Source organism: Metopolophium dirhodum, chromosome 1 (genome assembly GCF_019925205.1).
Source record: "Metopolophium dirhodum isolate CAU chromosome 1, ASM1992520v1, whole genome shotgun sequence".
NCBI lineage: Eukaryota > Metazoa > Arthropoda > Insecta > Hemiptera > Aphididae > Metopolophium > Metopolophium dirhodum.
The window spans coordinates 38162301-38178073 of NC_083560.1; positions in this window are offsets into that span (position 1 = coordinate 38162301).

Below are 15773 nucleotides of genomic sequence, written 5' to 3' on the forward strand. Positions count from 1 at the left end.
AAGAACAAAAAGTTTAGAAAAACTGAGATTTTTAGGCAAAACCAGTTTTAAAAAAAAATAAATATAAATTCACAAACTCACATACCTACAAAGATTTTCTTATTTTTTCGTTATTCAACAGCTAATAACCGTGGGTACTTGAAATATTCATCAAATATTTATTTTATCATTTTATATACATGATGATAAAATGTTCAAAATATTTCTACTCGTTTTTAATAGACGTTTAAATTTTAAATTTTTTTAGTTTTATATTCAGCTATAAATGTCAATAAAATTTTATTCATAGACTCAAAATGCTTGAAAATGTACTACAAAGTTCCTTATAAGTTGTTATAATAGCAGTTGAGAAATATTAAATAACCATATGCAAGATTTTTTTTATAATTATTTGAACTTTAAATGTTGACAACATTTACGAAAATCTTGAAAATGTTTAAATTATTTCGTAGATAAAAAAATTATAATAATATGTTACATTTTTATAGCTAAGGATTGAAAATTTAAAACAACGATTCTCATAAATAGATCATATTGTAACCATAAAATCTAAAAAATACATAAACATTAAACAATGTTATTTTTAAATTTTTACAGAATTTTTTTGGCTAATATGAATTTATCATTCTGTTATACTGCGTGTATTTCAAAACAAAAAAGTTAATTTTTTCGTATACAATGATTTCATATCATTGAACTCAAATTTGAATTTCTCAAAAAAAAATTGCATCAGATTTAAAATTTGTATTAGGTACTTATATATATTAAAAAATAAAAATAAAAAACATTCTACTATATATTTAATGCAAGAGTCAATGAATTATATATAATAAAAAAATTGATTAAAATAAAAGTTTGTCAGATCTATTTACAGCCTGTATAACAGGTAAAGACGTAAAATAAATATTTTACGTGTAATTGCCAATTAATGTATAAAATAAATTGTATCAAGAATTTAATTACAAACATTTTGGTTATTTATATAATTTATAAATAATGTATAATTTACTAAGTTATCATAAGAAACTGTTAGACTGTACAGCAGATGAGGATCACGAAAATTGAACGTTGCGTTCTAAGTGCCGATCGTTGCTATTACAACGCGCGGCGTGGCGGCAGAGGCGCGGCGGCGCTTGACCGACAATAATATAAATCATGAAAATGATTTTCTTCGTAATTATATTTCGCATATAAAGTATTGAGTAATTGTACCACTCTATGGTGTTAACGTTTTCAAGGTCGCAACGTCGCTACTTTTTTACGAAATCGCGGAGCTTATGTGGAGTGGGGGCTGCCGCCGAGTACGCGCGAAAATAATTCATCGTTTTTCCGCTAGAAGCAGCACAAGACGGCACACGACGGCGAGATACATTTTATAAAATACAATTCTAAACATAGTAAAATAGGTTTGCGGGTATCAAATATACTCGCTCTGTATTTATGGTAGAGTTACCAAATTTTCACAGCGCATTGCGAAGAACTTTATCTGTGCTGTAGCGTTTTCATTTTTTTAATATCATTACCCAATGGTTTTTTATAAGCTCTTGAAAAACAACAAAAAAAGCAAATGTTTGATAATAAATAACTTAAATTGTATTTATGTTACAAAAAAAAAAAAAAACGCTACGGCATAGATAAATTTCTTCTTTATGCATCGTGAAATTTTGGTACTTTTATCATAAATACGGTGAAAGATATGTTGATACTCGCAAAACAGTTTTTACACCCAAATATGCGGCGGTAGGACGGCCTCTTAACTCGCTATATTCAAAAAGCGCTTATTAACTTGAAACACCATTATTTCTAATCTCATGAAACCTTGTTGTGAATTATTAAAGTAACTTATATTCAACCACAAATTATACTTACATTATTTCAACAAAACCAATATCATCAACACCCATTTCAAATTCCATCATTGTTCAGGTCAAGAAATATCAACCAGGTAATAAGTCATACTATAAAACACTTACATAATTTCTATGGTAAAATCATCATCAACAATACACTCAGTTAAGACACGTAGAATCAGGTGCTTCATAAATCATCATATCCTTCGTTTATAAATCTCTACACTCACGATCCCAATCAATCGTAATAATTATATGCTTTAATTTATAATAAAAGGTAGGATAAAGAAAGTCGACATTCAAAATCCCTTTAATTATTATTTATTAAAATAGCTAACTATACCACCTCGGTTAATATATTATTATAAGGTGAAGTTTTATCAATAACAACGTACACGCTTATTTTTAAATCATCACATATTACTTAGAAGATAGTCAGCCCTCGTCGCAGGTCTATCAAGCTTACGACAGTGCTTATAGTTATTTTGTAATTCAAACTTGTAATAATAAAGTGTTATGTAATTGTCATATTTTAAAAGTATAAAAAAGTGTTATTAATTATTTACCTATCTTTCTCAACCACGACTCAAGACGACAACGAACGTGCTACGTCGTTTAAATAATTATTGTATTAGTGTTCAACGTGTCCTTCACGGCGATCACTACAGCCCGTACTACGATCGGCGTTTCACACGCACGTCGTAGCTACGTCCTCGCCGAATCATTCAGCGACAACAGGGGACAGTGCTGGCGCGTTCGGCGGTGTTATATAGAAAATATTATCGTCGCCTCAGCACATATTGCTTCGCTGGCCTGAACTATGTCAAATAATTTACAATTTGAAAAATTCCCACCTATATTACATATATATTAAATAATATTATTTTGACGACTGTCTACAATATACGAAAACACTCAATGATTTGTGTTCGAGTATCGAGTGTACTACTGTAATGAGTCTATTGTCTGTGCGTGGCGTTTATATAAGGAAGAGTATTACGTAACGTCAGAATTGATTGTTCGCGTTTTTTATGTGAATTACGCGTATTCATGTTGTGTTTTTTTCGAATATTGTCATTGGGTTTTTGGCAATATTGATACGATAAGGGTGTTTCGTGCTATCTTATTATTCTTTTTATGCATAGTTTTAGCAGTGATCACAGGTGGTTCGACCGAATGTCGTATATTGAGCATGTGCGTACATTTATGTCGTATTTTGCACATTGTCATTGGCTTTTTGGCACTATTTGTACGAATACGGTGTTTTGTTATGTCATATGTTCGCGAATGTATGTCACCGTCCCTTTGTACAGTATTTTAGGATTAATATTTTAAGTGATTGTTACATTGTGCGTATGTGCGGAGGATTTGTTTCTGTCGTGTAAGTTATACTTGCTTAGTATAATATAGTGATGAATGAAATATTTGATATTACGACTTTGTAAGTTAGTATAGTATTTATATAGGTTCATGTATGTAAGTGCTGTAGTGAATATTTGTTGAGGTGTTGTTTTGATTTGCGCCCATGATATATTTTTGCTATTTTTATTCTCCCCTCGTGTAATTTCAGCAGTGGTATTCTGTTGCTTAGGTGCTTGAGTAAATGCCATATGTTATTCATATGTCAATGTTGGTTTTTGTAATATTTGTATGAAAGGGGTTCTCAGTTTGGTCATGTTTTTATGTGTCATTTTACCTTTGTATGACATTTTAGCACTAATATTTTGTTGCTATGAGTAATAGTTACTTACAGTGGGGGGGAGTGTCATATGGTAAATACTCCCCCACCCTTGAGCTTATTATTAAAAAATGTATTACATTGTTACTTGTGAGAAATACTAGTTATATTAAACGTTACGTATCATTATAACGGTAATAACGTACCCACTACCCAAAAGAATTATGATAATCTGACAATCGGGGCTTCAATGGCATGACAATTTATTTCACGATAACCACACTCGTTAAGGCCACAACAAGTACACTAATAAATAATAATAACTTTATCTTATCTTTTTGTATGTAGCTATAGGTACGGTATAATAGTTACGATATACGATATAATTTATACGATCGATGTAACCGTGCATATGGTTATCAACTTATCGCAGGTAAGTATGTAATTTTTTTTAACTCTATCCTGGTTTATAAAATCATACTTTTTAAATAGGTATTCAAAAGTAGGAGCGTGTGTTTTTATTTCATTTTTGGCTTGGTTACGGTTGTTGATATGCATTGGGCGTAAGTAAAAAAAACTAATTTCAGATCTCGGGATAAAGAACTTTGGAAATTCTTTGTAGAATTTGCTAAATTGGGAACATAAAGTGTACACATAGCTAACATCGATACTGTAATTTAACTAAAACAAATTATTATTGAGTTTTTGCTATCTTGTTTAGGTATTGTACGTAAGGTCACTTACGTAAGTGATTATAAAAATAATAATAAAAATAATTATAAAAATTCCCATTAATTATAAAATTAGTGGTAAGTAATTAAATTACCAAACATATGTTTATACCTATTTGGACGGTAATACCAATGTAAAATATTTTTATATGGATTTAGAGAAATCTAAAATGACGCATCAATTGTATTCTGAATGAAAAAACCAATGGATTTTTAACGATTTCAGAGACATTCCAAAGTAAAACTTTCAATCTAATCCTCTTTGCAGTCGAAGCCTTCTTAAATCACAATAAAAAAGGTGGATAAGTGGATGTCGCTCTGCTGTACAGTTGGTTACAAGTGGGTCACTGTAATGGATGGTGTTAAATTTGAATTCAATGATATAATATCATTGTATAAGAAAAACGATTCTGAGCGAAAACGGTCAGTCAGCCTATGATTTTACCAAGTATATTTGATGATATTATTGTGAATAAAGTAATTTATATATAACCTATTTACGTGGAGCCTTGTTTTAAATTTTCAATCTTTAGCCATAAAAGTTAAACATTTTATACATTTTTAACCACAAAATAATTAATAAATTATAAATTTGATAAATGTTGTCAAAATTTGAACTTTAAATGCTTATAAAAAATGATATAGTAGCATTGTATAAGAAAATAGATTCTGAGCGAAGACCCGTCGGTTAGCCCATATGATATTTAAAAGTATATTTAATGATGTAATTGTGAATAAAGTAATTTATATATTATTATAATTTATAGCCTATTTACGTGAAACCTTGATTTTAATTTTCAATCCTTAGCTATAAAAGTTGAACATTGTATACATTTTTAATTACTAAATAATTTATAAATTTCCAATTTGAAACTTTCGTCTACAATCTAATTTTAAATTCTTATGAAAAAAAAATTGTGCTAAAGTATTTTTAATATTTTGAATTTGCTATTGTAACAATATATCAGGAGCCTTGCACTAAATTTGTACGATTTTTGGCGAAACAAATAAAATATTATTGATATTTATAGAAAAAAAAACTTAAAAACAAACCATAATATCGGTAATGCATATCGATAACATTGTTATAGAAAAATAAGATATCGTCAAATAAATTGAAATAAATGTAATTTTTTTTGAGACCTCTGATCAAAAAAAGTTCTATAATCCTACATTTTAGTTTTTATATTAAATTTGAATTCAATGATAAATCATTGTATACACAATAAAAAACGATATTAAGCGGAAACTCAAGGTTAATTTATATTTCCAATTGCCTATGATTAGTTATTGGAACTAATTTTTGCCAAGACAAGACTCTCATTATATAAATATCTTATAATATTAATTATTATTATTATAATACTCTCAGTTGTTGTTTTAACGTTAATTCAATACAGACATGTCCGAATAACGGTGTGAATAAGTTGACGGTATAATATTTTAGCTTAAAATTTATCCAAAGATTACGAAAATGTCATTGTGTATAATCCAGACACACAGTAGTGCTGTAAATCTGAGAAAAATAAAAATCGTAGTAATAAATCGACCGTATACTGAAAACCAAAAATGCAGAATTAATCATTATCTTTTAAACCGTGGAAACAGGTCTAATGAAATGTGATTGAGCCAAAATATCGTTGTAGAACGGTGTATCGACGGATCGAGAAAGTAGTACGCTTAACTATTGAATTCATTTCAGTTAAACTAATGCATACAAGTATAAATAATAAATTTATACTACATTTTGATAACCAAATAGTATTTTGATACCAAGTATTACTTAGAAGTTTGATTCAACATAAGCACATAAATAATTAAAATTGTATACCATTTGTATCCAAATCCTTACGCCTTATAACCTACGCTTATTACGCCAGCATGGGACCCTGATAATATCGGATGGAATAACAACAAACTCCCACACTGACCGTAATTTATTTACTCACACACGTCACGTATTTGTACGATAATATTATATTGTATAATTCCCCTCGGTTTCGGTGCATGAGACACGAATTAAAAACTTTAAAACAATAAATAATAATGATTTTTGTTTTAAATTTTTTAATATTTTATATATTTATCTATTTTTAATTTACGTATTTTCTTCAATTATGTTGTTTTTAAGCAATACATAACAAGTGGATATAGGAAATTACCCATATAACAAATTATAAAATAATCTCAGACTAACAGATGACGACCTATCAGAGTTCCGTAGATGTTTTAAACATCTAAATTAATTAACTAAGGTGTTGATTAAAACAAAAGGTGGGTTAGTGTATGTCGCTCTGCTGTACAGTAAGTTACAAGTTGGTCACTGTAATGGATGGTGTTAAATTTGAAACCATTGAGTCAATGTCCCATGTAGCTGCATGTTGCACCAAAAACCAAAATCGATTTTCTTAAAAACATATTTTGTGTAAGAATTCCCGTTTCTCCTTAATTTTTATGTTGTGTATCCCAATGCTTTTGAAAATTTTTGAGAATTTTAAATTTTTACCTCCCGAATGCACCAATTAAATTCACTTTCCCATTGAACGAGATACTGTTGAAAAAAATCTAAGCATTTTTACTGTCCTAAAAGGTGATGATAGACACAAATATAAAAAAATAAATAAAAAAAAAACACACATCATTGTAAAATCAATATATTCATCGTTCCACTCAAAATCTGAAACTGTATATTTATAATTTATAGACGCTTGCACTACAAGTGCAGTTTATCATTTTTTTTTTTTTTTGAAAAAATTCAGAATACCCAGTTTGTAAATATAAACCTTAATTTTAGGAAAATGTTTATGATAAAATCGTTTATTTAAGTCAAGTGCCTAGTTTATATATGCAATTTTTTTAAATATCAATATGTTATTGAATTAAATTAATTTGAAATGTACCTAATAACTTTTTTCTAAATATTCTTTTTAAGAATTTCGTAACATAAGTATATTTCTCAAATTATTTATTGTCCGTATGATTTTCATAACTTGTGTCATACGTTTAATTATAGTACATACAATAAGATGTAATTATATTTATGTATTTTTATTTATATTACATTTTGGAATGACTCGATGAAGCTCGAATGAAGGTACCTGATTATGATCTTATTACAAGCGTAAACATAAAAAAATGTAGGTATCTTATAACAAGACACAGCGTGAAGACAAGACACAAATTACTTTTTGCTAACCTACATAATGGTTGCTAATAAAAACTACTGTTTTTCGGTTTTTCCGACTTTCCAACTTTGATTATATTTTTTAGGTTTCCATTCGAAAGCCACCCTTAGTTGGTCGTTGTCTTCTCTTCTTAACATATGGCTTAGTCATTAGATTCTTTGACCTTTGATGAAATTAGTTACTAGTGCTATCGTTTCTTGTAGTTCCCTATTGTATCTTCTTCGTCAACTTCCCGTATTCGTGTCAAACACAGAGCCACACATTTTTTTCCCATATCTTGTTTTCGAATGTTCTTTCCGTGCGTACTCTCCGTTATCGCTGTTGTCGTTCAAGCTTCACAACCGTAAGTCAATGTGGGTCTTATGATTGACACATATAATATAATTTTAAATCTTCTCGATAGCATTTTGGAGTTAAAAAATTACATAAGTGCACATAAAACGTATGTTCCATATGATGTATATTTCTATGTAATATTATAATATATTCACTTTAAAACAGTCGTGACTTTATCAACTACGTGAACTCAAAGTGGTTATCTTATTTTGTATAATTTATATACTAACTAGGTAAGTATAGTCGCTAATATTACTATATCGTATACGGTTAACTACTTTGTTATCGATAATATGGTCAATATGGATCGTTTATTACCCACGTTTAGATTCTTTATTAATTATTAGTATTATGGTGACGCCATCACTTATTGTGTTTTTTGTCTGTAATCGTGGTTATTATGTAAACTACTCATATTATACCTAAGGGTTTACAAAATATATCGATTGTTGTTTGGTTATTTTTTTCTTGTTAACCACCGGAAGTCGTCAGTATGACGGATATGGTTTAGTCATAAGTATCATCACATGACTTTATTCTGGCATTACGTGTAGATTTATTAGTTCATTCACTTTTAAAACGATGGTCCTCCATTATTCAATTCCAGCAACACCTAGGTACGTCGACACTTTCCAGATTATTCTTCTTTTATTCCATTAGGAAGTTATCCTCAGATATTACCTCTAAACATGCATGCGGTAACGCATTTCCTTTTATGTAGGAACCTACCTATGTATATAATATGTGTAATGTATGGTTGTACTATACCTACGACTAGTTATATTATAATATAATAATGCATTTATTTTAAAACTGTCTCGAATTTATCAACTTCTTGAACTCAAAATTGTATATTATACTTACTGCAGGTTACTAGTATTACTATATCATAATACGGCTAAGTATATTTTCCTCGATAACGTGGCCATTGGTCATTAGTGAATATGAATAGTTTATTATTTAGGTATAATGCTCACGATTTGGTTCTTTGTTAATATTATAGTTACGCCATAGGTTTTTGAGTTTTTTGTCTGTAATCGTTGTTATTATATCAAATACTTATAATTTATTACTAATAATATTATCATCCGACGACTTTATTCTGACATTCCGTGTAGATTTATTTACACTAACCTATTATAGTTCGATTCTAGCCGTGCTTACGTTTACACTTTCAAGATTATTCTTCAGTTATTCAATCAGGAAATTATATTTAGACTAGATGTGTATGCGATGAACGCTCTTAATGATTTGTGCCTTTGTTGTACTTATGCATAGGTACAAAAAAGACTCATTATTATACATCTATAATATATATTAAATGTATTATATACGATTGTATTGAAATTCTTTGTGGGGGTTGTAAAACTATGTTGCAAATTTTTTTTTCTTGTGCAAGTTATTGCAATAATTTGCAAAAATATGGTACTAGTCTGGTAACGATACAATAAAGTCGGGGTGCCAACTTCACGCTCCTCCTTATGACGCAATGTTTGTGGTGGTTTATACCTACCTACTGCGGATGAGCCATAACTCTGCTCTTTGCCATTTCACCATTTAGATTGCCTACCTGAGAATATACTGTTGCAAATCAAAAGTTTTATTCTAGGCAATAAAAAAGTTAAAATAAATTTTGAACACCATACACCGAATATTAAATAAAGAATTGAACAAAGTTTGAGTCATATAGAGTTGGTACATTTAACGGGAAACGATGTGCATGGGATCAGCTATTATATATATATACATGTATCTATATATGTATCTTGAATTATTTAGGGTAATCGAGCATGCAACTTGGGTCCCTTGTGGTTTCTATTATTTTTAACAATTCCTTACACTTTTCTTTACAGTGTTTTTTCATAAAAAATTCAATATTTCTAGTTAATTTAATTAATTTCTTAAAAATCAAAACGTTCTTTTAATCTTTTGTTGGCTTTTAACATATTTCAGTTAAGACATACTGACTCCATATTTGTACGGGCCAGAGTATATAATAATAATATACGAGTCCGGACACCAAACTCCCTTTTTTTTACGCCACTAACACGTAGTACCTAGGTCCTAGGTCTAAAAAATATAAAATGGAGGACTAGCTGGTGTGTAGTGTTGTAATAGCTCGAACAGTAGTGGTCGAGATCGCCTAGCAAATACTGTCGGCTATGTAGTGCTTGTTGTGGATTATGTGTATATTGTGTATTAATATGTGTATGTATGTGGGTGTGTGTACAATATAACAAATAATAATAAAATGGTAACATGGTTTCTGGTAATAAGTTGCTGTTGTTGTATAATTCACAATAATAATAATTATGACACTGATATATAATAAAATCACAGCAACACAATTGTATAAAAATATGATAGTAATAAATAATTAGTGCACGGCTCTTATAGCCAGCAGCATAAATAATATAATAATTAACAAAATAACAATGCACGACCCCTGTGGCCTAACAGAATATATATAAATTGACCAGTGTTATATGCCCACCACTATATATTATGTAGACTATAGTGACGCTTGTTTATCAGAGTATAATAACGCCTGTATGTAGATTGTAGGCGTCTTATCTTAGATATTTTGCTTTTGCACGACAAGACTATTGTATCGGTCCTGTCGGCAATTCAGTCTAGAACCCGACTCATTCGAGTTAAGTAGTGTGCTTCTAATATATAAATTACATGGTTAAAATTAATAAAGTAAAGTATTCTTATTTAAATCAAATCGTGTATTCTTTTTAATAATAAACTATCAACATTTGATTATCACCCGCTACACAGAGAACGGTTTCGACAAATTGTCGTCTTTGGATACAACCAAGGACACAATATAAAATATAACAGAACATCACGGGCATATACGGTGGCGTTCATAACATTGGTAGCAGCGGTAGCCGTTTTTCTTTTCATTTCTTTTGAAAGAAATTCTGTCTAGTGAATGATATATTCAAATAATTATTGTAAAAAAAAAAGTGAACATGAGTGAATTATTATTCACATGGAGGCGCTTTTACATAAATATTGGTGAGGAAACTATTCTATAGTTCCCGATATTTACGTCACACGCATCTACAAATACACCGTAAGAGGTGCTACTTGTTTTATACCACCTACGTAAAAAACGTGATCACCATAATATTTTATCGGTCATTATAAATACACAATCAACGCATATTGTCAATACCAATACGCATATTTATACGATAAGCTACACTGTCTACATCTCGTCTACATCGATTAATAAGTAAACAGAAATTAATTAATCGTTCAAATTAAACAAAACCCACCAGTGTGGTCTCCGCGCATACCGGTTTCGGAGCGTAGAACTTCAAACGAAATAACTTGAAAACTACGTGGGACGACACCGTGAGACGCGACGAGTTCAACAAGGGATCCAGATAGTCTGTCAAAGAAGTCAATCATTATTCATTATGCAGTTCGGAGTAATAACAAAGACCGTCATACTGTGAGTAAAAAAAAAAAAAAATATACAAAACATAAATATTTTTATATAATAATAATATTACTATCACTAACTTGAATAATAGAATAAAATTACTGTATTTTATTTTGACCCACTAACATAATTGTAATTTTTTTTTTTATTATTATTATTGTCGTTTTGTTTTGTTGTTATTATACATTATAATAACAAACTAACACTTTTAATGTATGTCTACTCAATCAAGTAGTAATAGTAGTAGCAGTGATAGGAGCCCAGATACATCTACAGTAAATAAAGATTATAATACTCCTATACCAAATAACTTTGACGATAATTTAAAATATACTGGCCCAAATACTAGGTCACGAACACACCAAAATAAAAGATACCATAGGAAATCTAGAAGTGTAGAATCATTATTCTCTAATACTAAGGGTAATATTTCAACTTCAGTACCTTCGGATCAAATAGGTGAATATAACACACCAAAACAATTAAATAAAAATACCGAACTACTCGGCTTAAAATTTTTGGGGGTGGATAATTCGTGTACCATTTCCAAAATGAACAATACAGTTCTTTCTTTAGAAACAGCCATTAAATTGGTTCCTTTTTTCAATGGTGAAGATTCAGCCGATATCTATCCTTATCTTAGCGCATGTGATTTTGTAATTTTATAAATTTTGTAATTTTTTTGACATTCATAGAAAAAAATGTATTTATGCATAGGTACAACAAAGACTCATTATTATTAGTGTTTAAAGTATGAAATATTTCACTATATGGTGAAATATTTCACAAAAACGTTAAACATTGAAATTTTTTTTAACACAAATAAAAACGCAATTAATTTATTTTTTTAACACAATGTTATACAATATACATGTATAATATTATTGTATGCCTACTTGTATCATTTAAACGTTTTGAATACCATTTTAAATGTATAATACCAAAGTTTAGTTATACATGTAGGTACCATACATTTATGAAGGTGATTTATAAAAATTGTGTGTAAATATAAAACTTATTTAAAAAAAAAATAAAATATGTTAAAATACTGAAATAATTATTTTTTTTAAATTTCATGAAATTTTCAAACATTAATTATTATACACGTATAATATAATATATTGAATGTATTATATATTTATATATGGTTGTACTATACTGCCATATTATATTGTGTATATTTTAAAACAGTTGTGACTGTATCGATTTCGTGAAGTCAAAGTTGTATACATATTTTGTATAATTGTCAAGCTTTTTTTTTACTGTGATTGAAGAAGGCTTCGACTGCAAACAGGATTAGCTTGAAAGTTTTACTTTGGAATGTCTCTGAAATCGTTAAAAATCCATTGGTTTTTTCATTCAGAATACAATAATTGCTACGTCAATTTAGATTTCTGTAAATCCATATAAAAATATTTTACATTGGTATTACCGTCCAAATAGGTATAAACATATGTTTTGTAATTTAATTACTTACCACTCATTTTATAATTAATGGGAATTTTTATAATTATTTAAGTGACCTTACGTACAATACCTAAACAAGATAGCAAAAACTCAATAATAATTTGTTTTAGTTAAATTACAGTATACATGTTAGCTATGTGTACATTTTATGTTCCCAATTTAGCAAATTCTACAAAGAATTTCCAAAGTTCTTTATCCCGAGATCTGAAATTAGTTTTTTTTACTTACGCCCAATGCATATCAACAACCGTAACCAAGCCAAAAATGAAATAAAAACACACGCTCCTACTTTTGAATACCTATTTAAAAAGTATGATTTTATAAACCAGGATAGAGTTAAAAAAAATTACATACTTACCTGCGATAAGTTGATAACCATATGCACGGTTACATCGATCGTATAAATTATATCGTATATCGTAACTATTATACCGTACCTATAGCTACATACAAAAAGATAAGATAAAGTTATTATTATTTATTAGTGTACTTGTTGTGGCCTTAACGAGTGTGGTTATCGTGAAATAAATTGTCATGCCATTGAAGCCCCGATTGTCAGATTATCATAATTCTTTTGGGTAGTGGGTACGTTATTACCGTTATAATGATACGTAACGTTTAATATAACTAGTATTTCTCACAAGTAACAATGTAATACATTTTTTAATAATAAGCTCAAGGGTGGGGGAGTATTTACCATATGACACTCCCCCCCACTGTAAGTAACTATTACTCATAGCAACAAAATATTAGTGCTAAAATGTCATACAAAGGTAAAATGACACATAAAAACATGACCAAACTGAGAACCCCTTTCATACAAATATTACAAAAACCAACATTGACATATGAATAACATATGGCATTTACTCAAGCACCTAAGCAACAGAATACCACTGCTGAAATTACACGAGGGGAGAATAAAAATAGCAAAAATATATCATGGGCGCAAATCAAAACAACACCTCAACAAATATTCACTACAGCACTTACATACATGAACCTATATAAATACTATACTAACTTACAAAGTCGTAATATCAAATATTTCATTCATCACTATATTATACTAAGCAAGTATAACTTACACGACAGAAACAAATCCTCCGCACATACGCACAATGTAACAATCACTTAAAATATTAATCCTAAAATACTGTACAAAGGGACGGTGACATACATTCGCGAACATATGACATAACAAAACACCGTATTCGTACAAATAGTGCCAAAAGGCCAATGACAATTGTTGAAATATACAATTAATATTAGTATTCAAACCATGTAAACACACGTGCGTGTACAATGTCATTTTCTAATAGATACTTATGCAGCTACGGTATAGCTGTGTAACACCTTTACTATCGCTTTCTATATTATATACGGATACGGGATGGCCTCGATTGTTCATATAAATAGGGCCTTTGATGTATGTAATAATCACTTGCACAGACGCCGTCATACCGAGTGTACGCGGTGTGTGCGTATAGTCACAGTTTAATTGTCCAGTTGTACGTTATTATATATTATACTTATACATAATCATATTGTTGTGTTATTACTTATTATATTAATGCTAACATCATTAGTCCGTCAAGCTCTACTTTCAACAGGTTATGGGCCCAGGACAATAGCCCAGGACAATAGCCCAGGACAATAGCCCAGGACAATAGCCCAGGACAATAGCCCAGGACATTAGCCCAGTCAATAACCAAGACATACAGTCTAGTGGATTCGTGATCGAAGTATTTTTATATCTGTATTAACGCAGAAAACTACAACCAGTCGGAGATATCCTGGATTTCGGAAAACGGCGGAACAGTGTACATAGGTAAAGTTTTGTTATAAATTGTTATACAGGAAAGTATACGGGAAATCATCGGTCATGGAAGACACGGTGAAGATAACAAAATTATGTGCGGAAAACTGGTCGTTATGGAAGTTCCAGATGAAGGTCATTTTAAATGCCTTGGAAGTAGGTGAGATAGTTTCAGGTGAATGGACGAAACCAAGTCTACCTATAAAGAAGTCGGCAGGAGAAACCGACGAGGATGCCAAAGCACGTTGGCAAAGGCAGACAAACGCTTGGCAAAAAGCGGACGGTAAATGTCAGAAAATAATAGTTACCTCAGTGGACGATGGTCCATTACAATATTTGATTAACTGTGAGACTGCATTGGAAATGTGGGAGAAACTGCTGAGTATTTACGAGCAGAAGTCTGAGGCAAGTATACATTTGCTTCAACAACAATTTTTCAGTTATTCAAAGGAGTCGACAGATGACTTGTCGACGCATATTTCTAAATTGGTCAATTTAGGAAGGAAACTGAGAGTAGCGGGTGAACCAGTTACGGATAACATGGTTATGACAAAAATACTAATGACATTACCAAAAGAATATAATCATTTTTACAGTGCTTGGGATTCAGTCCCAACGGGAAGTAAAAATATAAATAATTTAACTAGTCGGTTGTTGATTGAAGAATCACGGGTTATCCAGATCAAAGGTGAAGTTGGTGAACAAGAGAAATCGAGTGCATTTCCAGCCAAATTTCAAAACAGATCCGATGGAAAAAACGGCAGTTATGGTAAAGGTAAAAAGCAATTTACTAATAAAAGTAATGTTAAATGTTATTACTGTGGTAAAATTGGTCATTATAAAAGAAACTGTAAGAATTTTCTAAGTAGTATGAAAGGTGGGAAAACCGGTACTACAGGTACAAATTTAAATGCATTTGTAAGCGAGTCAAGGATAAATGAAACTACAACAGATACGTGGGTTTTAGACTCAGGCGCGTCGGATCATATGAGCGCGAACCTAGAATGGTTTACAAGTTATGAACCATTGAAATATACACAACAGGTAACAATAGGTGACGGAACAAATCTGTACGCAACAGGAAAAGGTAATATTAATATATTATCATACGTGAACGGTAATTGGAATAAAAATTACTTGGCAAATGTATTGCACGTGCCGGGATTAAAATTTAATTTATTCTCGTGCGGGTCAGCGTTGGACAAAGGTTTAGAACTAACGTCAGACAATAAAACGTGTGTGTTCAA